The sequence below is a fragment of the Nicotiana tabacum genome, chromosome 22, assembly GCF_000715075.1.
Source record: "Nicotiana tabacum cultivar K326 chromosome 22, ASM71507v2, whole genome shotgun sequence".
Classification (NCBI taxonomy): Eukaryota; Viridiplantae; Streptophyta; class Magnoliopsida; order Solanales; family Solanaceae; genus Nicotiana; species Nicotiana tabacum.
In genome coordinates this window covers 145,788,766-145,804,708 of record NC_134101.1, presented here as the reverse complement: position 1 = coordinate 145,804,708, position 15,943 = coordinate 145,788,766, and the positions used below count along the sequence as shown (strand labels likewise).

The window sequence follows — 15,943 nt, the reverse complement described above, 5'->3', positions numbered from 1 at the left end:
GAGAAAGAAGAGAGAGTTTAGGTGTTTAAGGGTGTGTTCTGAACTAAAATTGTTCGTGTCTTTAGGGAAGAGAGGGTAGGGTATTTATAGTTTTGAAAACGAGTAGAAACTAAGGTAACAAGTAATGTTTTAACACAAACATGGAAATAATCACAATCAGAATCAATTAATACAAGTACTTTCCTTTAATCAAGGAATTACTATTCAAACGGATACTGACAAGAATAATTAAGGAAAGAAAACCAATTTGAGAAAGATTAATTTTTGACCATATATGGGATATTAAAAGTATAAAGTAAATAATTGAGTCTAAGTACAAAATATACTTAATTAGGGAAAGGATTCAGCAGGGGTACAACATTACAACAAATAAAGGAAAGGAATCAATCAACTCAAACAAACGGGTAGAATTAGGGGTTTATAAGAAAACCTTTGTAATCATTGGTAACTTGAGGAAATCAAGATCAATCAAGAAAGAATCATGATTCTGCACTTTGCCATATAAATAGAGAAGAATGAACAAGAGTATCAGACATGCAAGGCCAACCATATTGACAAAAGAAGCAACACAAACATACAGTAGCAGCAAGAGTAGACTAGGAGTCAGTAGTAAAAGAACCTACTTGAAGCATGGTAGTTAACAAAGTCAAGTAGTCATATAGAACCAGAGTGAAAAACCAAACCAACAGGTAAGAAGGTCAGAAACAAGTAAAGAACCCTTTAAACTCACAGTAATGAGTGAGGAAAACCTTTTAAGAAGTTAGGGTTTTAACAATAGTCGAGTTTAAAATGGTAAGAACTCTGGATCAGTCAACAAAAAGGAGGATCCAAACATAAAGAACTTAATCGAAACAAGTATACTTACAAATAAACAAAGACAGCTTCAGAACCCGGATAAAACCAAAATTACCTAGGGTTTTAACACGATGAACCAGGTAGAAGAAAAACATGAACAAATCGTTTAAACATAGTAAAATCATAAAACAACACTGAAAATCTGAGAAGAGATCTTTTAAAAGAGGTTGAAAAACCCTAATCGTTGAAGACGAAGAGTCGTTCTTGAAAAAATCAGAAAACCTTTAAGGAAAACACTTGATAGGTTCATAACATACATAGACCTAAGACAGATCTGAAAGAAAATCGGAAAGCCTTTGAAGTTAGGGCTTCGGAGAGCCCAGAAAGATGAGAAAGACTTCGAAAAGTAACTGATCTAGCCGGAAAAGTCAAGGATCTGACTCGAATAGCCATGGATGGCCGGAAAGAGGCTATGAATAGGAGTTGAGCAAGGACTGGATCAGATCTCTTTGAGATCTGTCCATGAAATCTTACAACCGAGCCACCAGGGGACGTAGGAGACAAGTACACGCCTCAAGCAACCATGAGAGTCCATGAATTGGGTAGGGGTTGAAGGGAATTAGGGTGGATTTGGGTGGCGGCGGCTAGGGTTTGAGTGAAGTTGCAGAGAGAATTAGGGAGGAAGGGGATTCAAGGGTGGCGGGTTGGTGAGAATGATTTAGGTTAGGGTGGTTATTTGGGTTAAAAAAGGTAAGGGTGAACGGTGGCCGTTGATCTGAACCTAGATTAAATGAGGTAGGTAGGGATCTGGGTTTGCGTAGGGTTCAAAAGGGTTAGGGTTGGGTTAAAATTAAAATTGGGCTAGGGAAATTGGGGTCCAATTTGGGCTAGAATTGAAATACAAAAGGGGCTGTTATTTAAATAGCCAATATTCCCCTTTTTAATTTATAAAAATAGTAAATAGTTTCTGAAAACTAAATTGAAAGGTATAAAATGATTTATAACACATAATTAACAATTTAAAAATACCATACCCAATTTTATGAATATAAAACCTAATTAAACCTTAAAAGGGCTAATATTGTATATATGTGCAATTTAGCTTTAAAAATAATAAATGAAATTGTAAAAATATTTAAAAATTACTTTAATCATATTTTGGCATAAATATAAAAAATAAATAGATGATTTATCAAAAATAATAATTTTGAAAATAATTATTGGGATTTTATGGATAAAAAGGGAGAAAATAAATCAATTAAAACCTTTAAAAATTATGGAAAAATAATAAAACATTTGGAAATGCTTATATATGCATATATATGCTATTTTGAAGTTATTTTGCATATCGAAAATATATAGGTAAAAATTGGGTATCAACTATCATACCTCCTTTTTCACTACGCCCCGAAAAGGGGTATATAAGGGAGTTTTTCCCAACTAAAAGTGACAATCAAAATGGGATTATTTATTTTGTAAATTTAGAGTCACCACTTGGGATAATTTTATGGTGTCCCAAGTCACCAGTTCAAATTCCGAGTCGAGGAAAAGATTGACTCTGTTTTACAGTCCGCGAACAGAAATTCTGAATTAGGAATTCTGTTAACCCGGGGGAAGGTGTTAGGCACCCCCGGATTCTGTGGTTCTAGCACGGTCGCTTAAACTATTACAATTGGCCTATTATCTGATTTTAATACATGTTCTAAACCTATGGTGCAATTTTTAACTTTAAAAACCGCTTTTATTTATTTAAGGAATTATTTCAAGGTTATTTAAAACACACCGTGAGCCACGCTACATGAAATGCACCCGTGAGTCACGAAAAATTCTATTTAACCTTGTTGGAAATTGGATCCGGGTCACATGAAATGCACACCCGGATTTATAACATGCTTATTTCTACTATCATTATTCAAAATTATGGTAGGGTCACATGAAATGCAAACCCGAGCCCCTTTAATCTAATTCGACATAGCTCAGTTGACGAATCGCAACCTAATATCCATATTGTGACAACAACATGTTCAGCTATAACCAATTCGAGTAAACACGAGCAGATAACCGAGCAGGCAAATTCAAAACCACGGAGAATAAGTACACAAAAACAACGGGATCGCATCACCAAACAAATAATTAACACTAAGCTTAAATAAAACAAATAGAGAATGAAAGAGTTGACTTCAATATAGCCGAAAAATTGATCATTTCACTGTCCCATCAGTGTTCGAATCCATCACATTCAAAGATGCCAAGTTGGGTTAGTCATCGTCATTCCACTCACGTTCTGATTGTTAAGTTTCACAAGCATGTTTCCAAGTTTTCTCCAAAGTGCCAAAGCTTTTTCTCTTTTCCTTTTCCAGTCAATCTCAGTTGTCCTAGAATTGAACCTTTGATTGGAGGCTTTAGAAAATTAAGGAAGAAAAGCAATACTATCAAGTTTCCACTTGCTCAAAGTTTTAAAATAGTTAACGCTTTAGCTCCTCATCAGACAGTATCCTTCTTTTAATGGTGCCAACTTCCTCAATTATATTAATAAGAAACTCAGTTACAATAAACTCAGACGAACTAATCCGGCCGGAAGAAGCAATAGTAACAGGAGCCCGGACAGCAAACTTCGACAACCTCGAAGCTCGCCGGAAATTGACAAACCTCGGACGAAACACTGACTCGACAACCTCGAACGGGATGGCGCAGAGCTGGTAACCGGAACTTCTGACTGGTTCGAGCTCGAGCTTTGGATCTGGAAATGGTAGTCGTTTTTAGGTGGTCTAATTGCTATTTCCGGCGAGTTCTTGGTGTAAGGATGAAGAACTTCAGGACCTTTGGTTGGAGGTGGGGTTTGTTGTTTTTGGGTTATGCCGCTGAAGAAAAAAAAATGAAAAAAAAAATAGGGAGGAGGGGAGGTTCAAAGAAGACGACCTCAAGGGGGGGTGGGGGAGGTCTTTTTTGATCTTTGGGAGTCTGCGGCTGGCAGCCTTTTCTACAACTGTCAGTTTATTTTTTGATTCAGCTCTTAGCTTTTTGGTTTTGTATATTGGTGTGTTTTTGCTGAAGAAAATGGCGCTCTAGGATCCGAAAATGGAGAGGTCCGATTTTTTTCTCCTCTCCCTTAGGCATTTTAGGTTAGCTCCTTTTTATAGGTTTAGGGTTTTAGGATTATATTTAGGTTAGGGGGTATGGGCCTAGGAATTATGGGCTAGGTCCAAAATTAGGCCTAAAAATGTGTTGCTCGAGCCCAAGTTTTATTCTTTCCGTGAACAACACCAAAATACTACTTTATTTACTAATTAAACTTACTTAAATAAAAATAATTATTAAAATAAGACTAATCGCTAAAACAAACCTATTTTTTGGTATTTTTCAAGATTTAAAAAAATAAGTACAAAACCTTAATGAAACTATATTTTGTAATTTTTATTTTCTTGTAATAAAATAAAGTAAAAGAGTAAAAAATGAGTTGAAATAGCTATATTACGCCCAAATTAAATATTTATGTGCTAAAATATGAAAAATCTTGGGGAGGGTCAAAAATCACATGTCTACAGCTGCTCCTCTTTGACTTGAAACGTGAAGAGTTTTCGGACAAAGAACGACTAGATAGGTTTTTTGACCCGACCCTTATTTAAGGAGACCAAAATAAAGGAGAATGTGATCGAGCCCTGGTATCTGAGATGCCTATATATCCTTGGCTACAAAGGAATCAGGTCTCGTGTAGTTCAGAGGTGAATGAGGTGATGGAGTACCGAGGTTGAGAGACGAGCGAGGTGCCGTCGAGGTTCCGGTCCGCGGTCCTGTTATTACATCAAAAATAAAAATTGAAAAAACTAACTAAGCCTATCAGTTACGAGTTACAAGATTCCTATCTTTGAGTTTTCTGAAGCTTGATCTTGAGTCTTGGTTGGTTCTTCATGCAGACTCTAATCTGAATCTTGATGCTTGTTAGCCGCAGGTGTTGGTTGAATCTTCTTCAACTTTTCAAACCAAGACGGGACATGCAGAGCTTGTGACCTCAGCCCTGTCTTGAGCAGCTCACATATTTCATTAACTTCTGTATTTGGACTCACTTTTTGTCTTTCTTTTTGTTTTTTTCTTTTTTTTCTGGATTTTGAATAACTTTTGTTGATCATCTTGGACTGCTGACTCACATTCTTGATGCGAGCTTCTTTTGTTGTTGACCTGAATTGCATTCTGCATTGAATTCCCTTTTTTTTCCAGGTGGGCGCCTGATTGCTGAACTTGAACCGTCTTCTCTTGTTACTTGACACTATTTTCCCTTGCACCTTGAACCATTTTCCCTTAAAACTTGAACACTCTTCCTCCGAAACTACTTTCTCTTGAAACTTGAGTTGTCTTCCTTCGAAACTGCTTTCCCTTGAAACTTGAGTTGTCTTCCTTCTAAAATGCTTTCCCTTGAAACTTGAGTTGTCTTCCCTTGTTTTCTAGGTGGGCGCCTGATTACAACAAAACAGACAAAACAAAAGAAATTTTTTCTGCCCCAGTTTGCACTAGGAAGATTTGTGAGTCGTAGCAAAATTGTAAACCACTTGTACTATTGATACAATAATGAGAGTAAACTAAAGAATAGACTAGGAAACTATAAACTAAGCTTGACTAAAGTAAAGACTGACCCTATTCTCCAGGAAAGACCCCTGATTTCAAGAAAACTAAACATTGATTACTTAAGAAAACTAAAAATTGACCCGTTTTTTTACAAATCCAGATTTCCCTTTTTTCAAATTATCCTAGGAGAAAATTCGTCAGACTAGGTTTTCTATCTTAGTAGAAAGATTCATCAAACTAAGACGTTTAACCTAGGAGAAAATTCATCAAACTAGGTTTTCTATCTTAGGAGAAAAATTCATCAGATTAAGATTTTGATCCTAGGAGAAAATTCATCAGACTAGGTTTTCTATCTTAGGAGAAAAATTTATCAGACTAAGACATCTATCCTAAGAGAAAGTTCATCAGACTAGGTTTTACCTTAGGAGGAAATTCATCAGACTAAGATTTCTACCCTAGGAGAAAGTTCATTAGACTAGGTCTTCTATCTTAGGAGAAAAATTCATCAGACTAAGATTTTGATCCTAGGAGAAGATTCATCAGACTAGGTCTATTTTTGTTATCTTAGGAGAAAGATTCATCAGACTAAGATTTCTATCCTAGGAGAAAATTCATCAGACTAGGTTTTCTATCTTAGGAGAAAGATTCATCAAACTAAGATATTGAGAGGAAAATCCATCAGACTAGGACTTTTATCCTAGGAGGAAAAATGTGAAGATCAATGGCAAGATTTTATGCATAATTAGCAAGACAAATAAAGACAAAGAGTTGAGAAACTTCCCTTTGTCGGCTCTTCTCTTCTTTTCTTTTCCTTCTCTTTTTTTTCTTTTCTTTTTTTCTTTTTTTTGAACCACTTTCCTTGCACTTCTTTGTTCCTGTTTCACACAAAGAAAAATTGGTCAGTTTTGAAAATGATGGTCGGTTTGTGGCCTTGAGTCTTGGGCAGCTTGGCTTCTGCTCAATCAGCTTGAGTCGGTCTCAAAAGACTTTTGTTTTGCACCAACTCTAATTGTTTCACACCAGTACCATTTGTATTTGCAGCTCAAACAGCCTTATCCCAATTGGAGATCTTTGCTTAGGTGACCTTTTCCGATATCTTGAATGACTTTCTGCTTTTGAGCAACTGGTCTGTCAGAGAGAATCACCAGTTATCTTTGCTTGCGCCAAGTAGGCTGACAAGAGTCTTTTTGAGGATGCTTTTGTATGAATCCTCAAGGTATATTGACAGAAACAACTTAGTGCTGACCAAATTTGCTTTATGCAATTGAAAAGCTGGTAGCAGATTTTAAAATCTTTTCTTGCTTGTTTTGACAAGGACCGACTCGGAGTGAAGGAGACAATGATGCAAAGAAACAAGTATTAACAAGAAATTCCCCTGTCGGAAGGACAGAAGGAAGAGTTCTTTTTTCTTTTCTTTTTTCAATAACTAGCTTTAATGATCATAACATGCATTTTGGACTTAACGGACGATCTACCAAACTAATCCAAACTTCCCATTTACCATTCTTATGACCTTTGAAGTCGGGCTTGTTTATGCCAATCTTCACATCAGCTTCACGACTAACTTTCGACAAGTACAAGTCTCTCTCATTTATTCATCTCTGCTTACCGTCGCCTTACAGTGCCCGTAAAGGTTTTCACTAGTAAGACTCTCTCATTTTCCTTATTTTTCTTTTACTTTCTTGTGCGAGCAACTTGACAGTGTTATATGTCGTGTGACAACCGTTGCTCATTGCATGCTTCTCTTGGCATTCTTGAAGGCATATTGGGAGGTCTTTATTTGGAAGGTTTTTGGATAGGGTTGGAAAAAAGGCCGACATGAGGCTCAAAACAGACTAAACATAACGGGGTTGTATACTTACATCTTTTGGAATCGACTCTTTTAAAAATGAAATAAAATCTTTGCCCCAGTTTCAGATATTGGGGGATTTTTTTGAATTTTTTTCTCTTTTAAATTCTTATTTGGTTGGACCGAACCGTGAGGCTGCCTACGCATCCTTTTTTTAATGAATCAGGTCGAACGTAGTTCAAACATCTGACCTAACTTTTTTTTACATCTATCTTTTTGTTTCTTTTCCTTTTATTTTCAAAACAAGTTGCCCCAGTTTCTATTTTCTGGGGGCATGAACTTTTTCCAGTTCTTTTCTTCTTCATTATTTTTTCACTTGAACTTTCTAAGAATTGCCCCAGTTTGTACTCTTGGGACATGGGCTTTTTTTGACTCTTGACTCTAAACTTGATTCTAAAGAGGTGATCAAAGAAAATGGCACATGCTTAAAAGGGGCAGCGAAGGATATAAAGTGTTTGGGTAGCAGAAAAAGGGCCTCCCAACCTCGAGAATGCCAAACATAGTATCTTTTCGCGATCACAACATTGATGAACATGACTGTCTTGTTGGTGTGTCGTGGTCACAAGACACTTTCCATCCCTTAATGTCAAACTTTCCAACAAACTTCAATTGATTAAACATCCTCAAGCCCGATCTTCACAATGATTTAAAGGTAAATTTTACTCGACCTTAGTTCCAAAGTATTTCAACTCTTTATTCATCCTCAAATTGCCTTTTCCTCAGTTGTCCAATTCAAACTTAAATCAATTTTCTAATATTTGTCCAAAAATTCCGCATGCATGTCATGTCATTAAAACTAGCGGGAAAAGAACTAAGCATGGAATGACACAAAATGACAAACTGTATCTCATTGAGTAAACAACAAGAAAAATAACCTAAAATCCGAGTTACAACCCTAAATAACCCAGCTAATGAAAATAGCAACAGAACAGAAAGACAAGACTCACACAAACAGAATGGAGGGATAGAAGGGCTTGACTAAATAAAACAAATAAAATCTGGATCACAACCCTAAAATAACCCAGATAATAGAAAAAACATAAAAACAAACTACTAAGATTCCTTCCTAGTGAGGAGGGAATGACTTTTCAATTGCTAAGCTTGACATTTAGCCACAATTTGCTCATCAGAATCAACAGAGCCTTCTCTAATTTCAAAATCATTAACTTCAGTTAGCAAATTCCCGAGAGGATTCTCATACTCCCTGTCACCATGCATCATCCCCACAAAGTGTGCATCATGATGTGCAGGTAAAGGATTCTGCACGATATTCTGGGTGTCACTATCTTGGATCACAATCAGGTTTTCCTGGATCATCCTTTCTATTTCTCTTTTCAAATCCTGACAGCTTTCAACATTGTGCCCTTGGGCATTAGAATGGTATTCACTTAGAAGGGTCAAAGCTTCTTGCACAGGGGTCCACATGATTTGGAGGAATAGGTGCAATCATGTCATACTGCTTTAATTTCTCAAACAAGCTTGCATAGGACTCTCCTATTGGTGTAAAATTATCTTTCAGCCTTTGTTCCCTTCTATACCCCTGGTTTGGATGTGGGTTATAGGGCATTTGAAAATTTTGTGGAGGATGGTGGAGATTTTGCGGTGCTGGTGCTCGCCTTCTGGGGTATCTTGGTGGCCGGGCAACATACTGAGGTGCAACAACAGAGTATTGAGGGTTCTGAGGGGGATAGCAATGCTCAGGGGAGTCATGGGAAACCTGATGAGGCTGCGCATACCTTCGAGGTGTTTTCCTGGGACCTCCTCTCGAACCTGTTGTCATCATGATTTCTTCATCCTTCTCCTTTGTGCCACTGAAATTATCAGATTCAACTTGGACAGCCTGAGTTGCGGCTTTGGGAATTGCTTGACTTATAATTTTGCCTGTCTTAAGACCATTCTCAATCATTTCCCCCATTTTGATTGCTTCCGAGAAAGATTTACCCACTGCGGACATCATGTTTTGAAAATAATCTGGCTCTTGAGCCTAAAGGAAGACAGTGATTAACTTGTGCTCATCCATGGGTGGCTTAACTCTGGCCGCTTGCTCTCTCCATTTAATGGCATATTCACTGAAACTTTCAGTTGGTTTCTTCTTGAAGTTTGAAAGGGAATTGCGGTCTGGGGCAACGTCAATGTTGTATTGGAACTATTTGACAAAGGCCTGTGCCATGTCATCCCAGACATACTAGCGAGACGTGTCTTGATCCATAAACCATTCGGAGGCTACTCCCGTTGGACTTTCCCCAAAATAAGCCATCAACAATTCTTCATTTCTTCCCGCACCTCTCAGTTGATTGCAATACCTTTTTAGGTGGGCTATGGGATCTCCATGTCCATCATACTTTTCAAATTTGGGAGTCTTGAAACCAGGCGACAAGTGGACATCGGGGAACATACATAGATCTTTGAAGGTAACACTCTTTTGACCTGCTAACCCTTGCATGTTTTTCAACTGTTGTTCTAAGCTTTTCACTCTTTGGGTTATTTATTCCTGTACCATCTTTCGGGTAGGCTTCTCAATATTTGCAGGAAGATCAAACGAGTACGAGTGGTACTGCTCTTGCTGTATAGCAAATTATGACTCATGACGAGGCTGTCCTTGACCACTGGCCCATGCTTGACACATTTCGGTCATTTGCTGTTTCAGTGTTCTATTTTTCTCAAACACAGCAGACTCTTGTTGAACCCTCTGACCCTGAGTCTCTTGAGCACTTGTAACAACTTCGATTTCAGTAATAATTTTTCCTTGAATCTTGTGTTTCCAGCTTACCACAAACCGACCACCACAACTTTCTTCACAATTCAAAACAAAACATGTTAGAATGGACTCAGTCGGTCCTTATTATTATCCATATTTTTTTATTTCTTCATTTTTTTATTTCTTTTTAATGGTGATCGAACCTGATGTGGGATGCCTACATGTGAAAACATGAATCAGATCTTGCGTAGTTCAGGAAGATCAGGAATAAAGTAAATAAACCAACTTTTTTTTGGATTTTGAACTTTTCGAAAGAAAGACATATAAAGAAGAAAGAAAATATTTTTTGGATTTTGATTTTACTTCAGCATTTTTGCAATAAAAAACTTCTAAAGAAGAGAGATTTTTTTTCTTTTTTTTTTGAATTTCGACTTTTATTGTTATTTTTTGGAATTTCGATTGAAAAACTTCTAAAGAATAAAGAAAAATATTTTTGCATTTATGGATTTTTATTCTGAAGTTAGGAAAGAAGTACTTCTAAAGAAAGAGAAAGTATTTTTGAATCTTGATTTTTTTTTTCAATTTTCGAAAGAAGAATGAAAATATTTTTGTATTTTTTGATTTTGAGAAGCAACTAAAAGAAAATATTTTTTGTATTTTTAAAAGTTGGGGTCTCAAAGAAAAACTTTTCTAAAGAAGAAAGTAAAGATTTTTTTTGGATTTTTGAAAATTGGGGGCCGGAACCGATGAGGTTTGCCTGCGTATCTCACATCCGGTGAGAATCAGACCCGCGTAGTTCTGCCCGTTTTGACGCAACAGAAATTGACTTATTTTGAAATGACTTTTCTTTTTTTTTTTCTTCAAAATTTCGGCAGAGTTTCAGGACAATTCAAATACCTACTTCTCCCTCTCTTTTCTTTTTTTTTTTTTTTGATTTTCTTTTTTCTCTTTTTTTTCATTTTCTTTCCCTATTCTAGAAGCCAATCAACATGCAAGCCGAAACAGATAGATACGCAAGTAGCACGTAAGATGCATCAGGATGGTCTTTTAATTTGGGTACACCTATCCTAGACGGACCCAACCCCTGTGTTGAGTCCCCAAAGTCAAATGCACATGATGCAAACAAAACGTTCATACTAAGGATTCAGCATGAGGTTGTGTTATTTTAGGTTTCAAAACTCGGTGTATTATTCTAGACCTGGCTTACCCGAGCGGACAGCTCGAGCCGAGGGGGCAGCGTACCAGGAACACAGAAGCTTCACCGGATTTGCAACTTGTCCGAACCTCGTTCTAAAATTGGGATATGACTCTAACAGAAAAGAAGTCACACGAAGTGCACACTTCCCAGATGATTTAGAAGACTCAGGGAGAAGAGGGTTTCGTAACAATTTATATATAGTCCAAACAATATCAAAGCGGTAAAAAGCGACATTTAGCACATTAGACTCAAACATGTAAAAATCATATAATAAATAAAGCCAACTATAACAGTTATTCTAAGATTGAATTCTTGAACCTTGAACCAGAGATTCTGGGTTCTTGTCCCCAGCAGAGTCGCCAGAGCTGTCACACCTCCTTTTTCACTACACCCCGAGAAGGGGTATATAAGGGAGTTTTTTCCAACTTAAAGTGACGATCGAAATGTGATTATTTATTTATTAAATTCAGAGTCGCCACTTGGGATAATTTTATGGTGTCCCAAGTCACCGGTTCAAATCCCGAGTCGAGGAAAAGAGTGACTCTGTTTTACAGTCCGGGAACAGAAATTCTGAATAAGGAATTCTGTTAACCCAGGGGAAGGTGTTAGGCACCCCTGGATTCCGTGGTTCTAGCACGGTCGCTTAAACTATTACAATTGGCCTATTATCTGATTTTAATACATATTTTAAACCTATGGTGCAATTTTTAACTTTAAAAACCGCTTTTATTTATTTTAGAAATTATTTCAAGGTTATTTAAAACACACCGTGAGCCACACTACATGAAATGCACCCGTGAGTCACGACACATTCTATTTAACCTTGTTGGAAATTGGAGCCGGGTCACATGAAATGCACACCCGGATTTATAACATGCTTATTTCTACTATCATTATTCAAAATTATGGTAGGGCTACATGAAATGCACACCCGAGCCCCTTTAATCTAATTCGATGTAGTTTAGTTGATGAATAGCAACCCAATATCCATATTGTGACAACAACATGTTCAGCTATAACCAATTCGAGTAAACACGAGCAGATAACCGAGCGGGCAAATTCAAAACTACGGAGAATAAGTACAGAAAAACAACGGGATCGCATCACCAAACAAATAATTAACACTAAGCTTAAATAAAAAAAATAGAGAACGAAAGAGTTGACCTCAATATAGCCGAAAAATTGATCATTTCACTATCCCATCAGTGTTCGAATCCCTTACATTCAAAGATGCCAAGTCAGGTTAGTCATCGTCATTCCATTCACGTTCTGATTGTTAAATTTCACAAGCATGTTTCCAAGTTTTCTCCAAAGTGCCAAAGCTTTTTCTCTTTTCCTTTTCCAGTCAATCTCAGTTGTCCTAGAACTGAACCTTTGATTGGAGGCTTTAGCAAATTAAGGAATTAAAGCAATACTATCAAATTTCCACTTGCTCAAAGTTTGAAAATAGTTAACGCTTCAGCTCCTTATCAGACAACATCCTTCTTTTAATGGTGCCAACTTCCTCAATTATATTAATAAGAAACTCAGTTACAATAAACTCCGACGAACTAATCCGGCCGGAAGAAGCAATAGTAACAGGAGCCCAGACAGCAAACTTCGACAGCCTCGAAGCTCGCTGGAAATTGACAAACCTCGGACGGAACACTGACTCGATGACCTCGAAAGGGATGGCGCAAAGCTAGTAACCAGAACTTCTGACTGGTTTGAGATCGAGCTTTGGATCTGGAAATAGTAGTCGTTTTCAGGTGGTCTAACTGCTATTTCGGGCGAGTTCTTGGTGTAGGGATGAAGAACTTCAGGACCTTTGGTTGGAGGTGGGGTTCGTTGTTTTTGGGTTATGCTGTTGAAGCAAAAAAAATGAAAAACAATGGGGAGGAGGGGAGGCCCTCTAGGATCCGAAAATGGGGAGGTCCGATTTTTTTCTCCTCTCCCTTAGGCATTTTAGGTTAGCTCCTTTTTATAGGTTTAGGGTTCTAGGGTTACATTTAGGTTAGGGGGTATGGGCCTAGGAATTATGGGATTGGGAATTATGGGCTAGGTCCAAAATTAGGCCAAAAAATTTGTTGCTCGAGCCCAAGTTTTATTCTTTCCGTAAACTAGACTAAAATACTACTTTATTTACTAATTAAACTTACTTAAATAAAAATAATTATTAAAATAAGACTAATCCCTAAAACAAACCTATTTTTTGGTATTTTTTAAGATTAAAAAAAATAACTACAAAACCTTAATGAAACTATATTTTGTAATTATCATTTTCTTGTAATAAAATAAAGTAAAAGAGTAAAAAATGAGTTGAAATAGCTATATTACGCCCAAATTAAATATTTGCGTGCTAAAATATGAAAAATCTTGGAGAAGGTCAAAAATCACATGTCTACATCAATAGCCATAACATAATTAGGAAAACTCACGGATACGCTGGCTTCTTGTCAAATATTACGCCCGATTCTACCGAGGGAAACAGTCTGATCCCATAAGAGTGTTTTCATGAAGTTGCCGAGGCGAACGACCCGATCCCATAAGAGTATTGTGTAGATATGCCGAGACGAACAGTCCGATCCCATAAGAAAATGATACTGCCGAGGCGAATGGCCCGATCCCATAAGAATATGATACTACTGAGGCGAACGACATGATCCCATAAGAGTGGTGTATTTAATCCTGCCGACGCGAACGACCCGATCCCATTAGAATAAGAAGCTTTAACGAGTCATTGACCCTAGTCACTAATATACGTGTGAGTTATGAAATTTAAGGGAGCTTTTAGATGAAAATGCATATCGCAGGAGAAATTCATAAGGGAAGCACAATTTATTCCATGGCTTATCAAGTAGCTCGTCACATATCTGCAATTACGAGTCTATCACTCTACACAAGCCTAGTATCAGGTCGTAACGCAAAATAAAGGAATTAAACTAGCAAGGATAACTAAAATAGTACAATTAAAGTATGGCGTGAACTTAAGTCTACTCGGACATAATAAGAAATTCTAACATACGTATGTACACTCGTCAACTCATACGTGCGCAACTCCCACAACATGTAGCATATAACAAGCATAATACCTATGAGGTAAATTCCCCTCACAGGGTTAGACAGGAGACTTACCTCGCTCCGAAGTTCCATAATTGACTCCAATGCCTCTCTAACTCCTCGACTCAAAGCCAAATGATCCGAAACTAGTCAAACAACGTGTAAACCAATCAAAATATACCCTAATGCATATAATTTAACAATTTATAATGATTCCTAACTCTGCTAAAAAAACAACAAAGTCAACCATCGACCCCACGTGCCCAGATTCCAAAACTTTTCGAAGATAAACATTACCCATAACATTACGAACTCAAATATATAATTTATTCCTAATTCAATTTCCAAAATCGTGGTTAAAATAAAAAATTATCAATTCTAGGTTTCCTACCAAAATCACACAATTTTCATAAATTTTCATCCTTAAATCCACATATATACCATATATTTAGCTTACAACAAGTGGGAAATTACTTACCTTGTGTTGCATGATGGAAACCTCCTCAAAATCGGCCACCCAAGAGAAAAATGAGTGAAATGAGATCTAAGTCTCAATTTAAAAGCACCACTGCCCATTGACTTTCACACCAGCGGACTATTAGCTGCACCTGCAGAAAAATCCATCGCAAGTGCGGTTTTCTCTAAGCCCAGGAAAATCCACTTATACGGACCCAACTCCACTCCTGCGGTCCAAAACTCGCTCCTACACATCCGCACATGCGGAGCCCTTCCACTTCTACGACTCTAGCTGCCCATCTCGTATTCTGCTTCTGCGGAACATTCCTCACATTTGCGGCCTCGCAGATGCGGAAATATCCACACATCTGTGGCCCTCCCAGCTCTAATCTAAATGTCGCTTCTGTGACCAAAGTGCTGCATTTGCGGTCTCGAACTTGCAGCCAAATTCTCGTAGGTGCGATTACTCCAGAAGTCTTAAGCTTCAAAAATCCTTTAAGTCTAAAATTCGATCCAATTCCAATCCGATTCACACCGCCCCCCGGGACCCCAGCCAACCATACCAACACATCCTAAAATATGATACAAATTTAGTAGAAGCCTCAAATCAGTCCGAACAACATCAAAACTATAAACCGATGATTGAAACCTTTCTTTAAGCTTTGAATTTTTAAACTTCACCGAATGCGTCTGAATCATACCAAAACATTCCGGAATGATGCCAAACTTTACGCACAAGTCATAAATCACAATACGAACCTATTCCAAGGTTCGGAACCTCGAACGAACATGGATAACACCAAAACTCACTTCAAATAAAACCCAAGAAATTCTTAAACTTTCAAAAATGCCAATCCTCCATAATAGGCACCGAAATGCTCCCAGACCACCCAATACTCAAGCTGAACATACGCACAAATCTAAAATCATCATACAAACCTATTGGAATCTCCAAGTCTCGATTTCGAGGTTATTTACCCAAAAGTCAAACCTTGGTAAATTCTTTTTTCTATCTTAAAGCTTCCGAGTTGAGAATTTTCCATCCGAAAAAATTCCACACTTTTCGAAATTCAATTTCGACCAGACGTACAAGTCATGATACATGAAGTGAAGCTAATCGGGGCCTCACGCCTCCGAATGATGGACTAGAGCCCAAAATGACTGATCGGGTGTCGTTACAGGAAATTTCAAAAATAATTTTATTCGACATAAAAAGACAAGGCTTGAATAGTAGGATTTATTGTAAGGGTCAAATGATCAGATGAATCATTTTCGGATTGCTCATTTTCGCCATGGTAGATAGTTTTTATATCTTCGATTATTTACACTACACTTGGAGTAATAAAGC

The 15,943-nt window shown here is 37.5% G+C and overlaps 1 long non-coding RNA gene across 1 annotated transcript; it reads right to left on the bottom strand.

Annotated features, from left to right (window-relative positions):
• Nucleotides 1-4,277: 4,277 nt before the first annotated feature.
• On the bottom strand, nt 4,278-13,020 carry LOC142176656 (uncharacterized). The gene is made up of 2 exons (XR_012705365.1): nt 12,265-13,020; nt 4,278-9,997 (listed from the first exon to the last, which is right to left on the bottom strand). It is a non-coding gene; the product is annotated as an uncharacterized LOC142176656 (long non-coding RNA).
• Nucleotides 13,021-15,943: the final 2,923 nt, after the last annotated feature.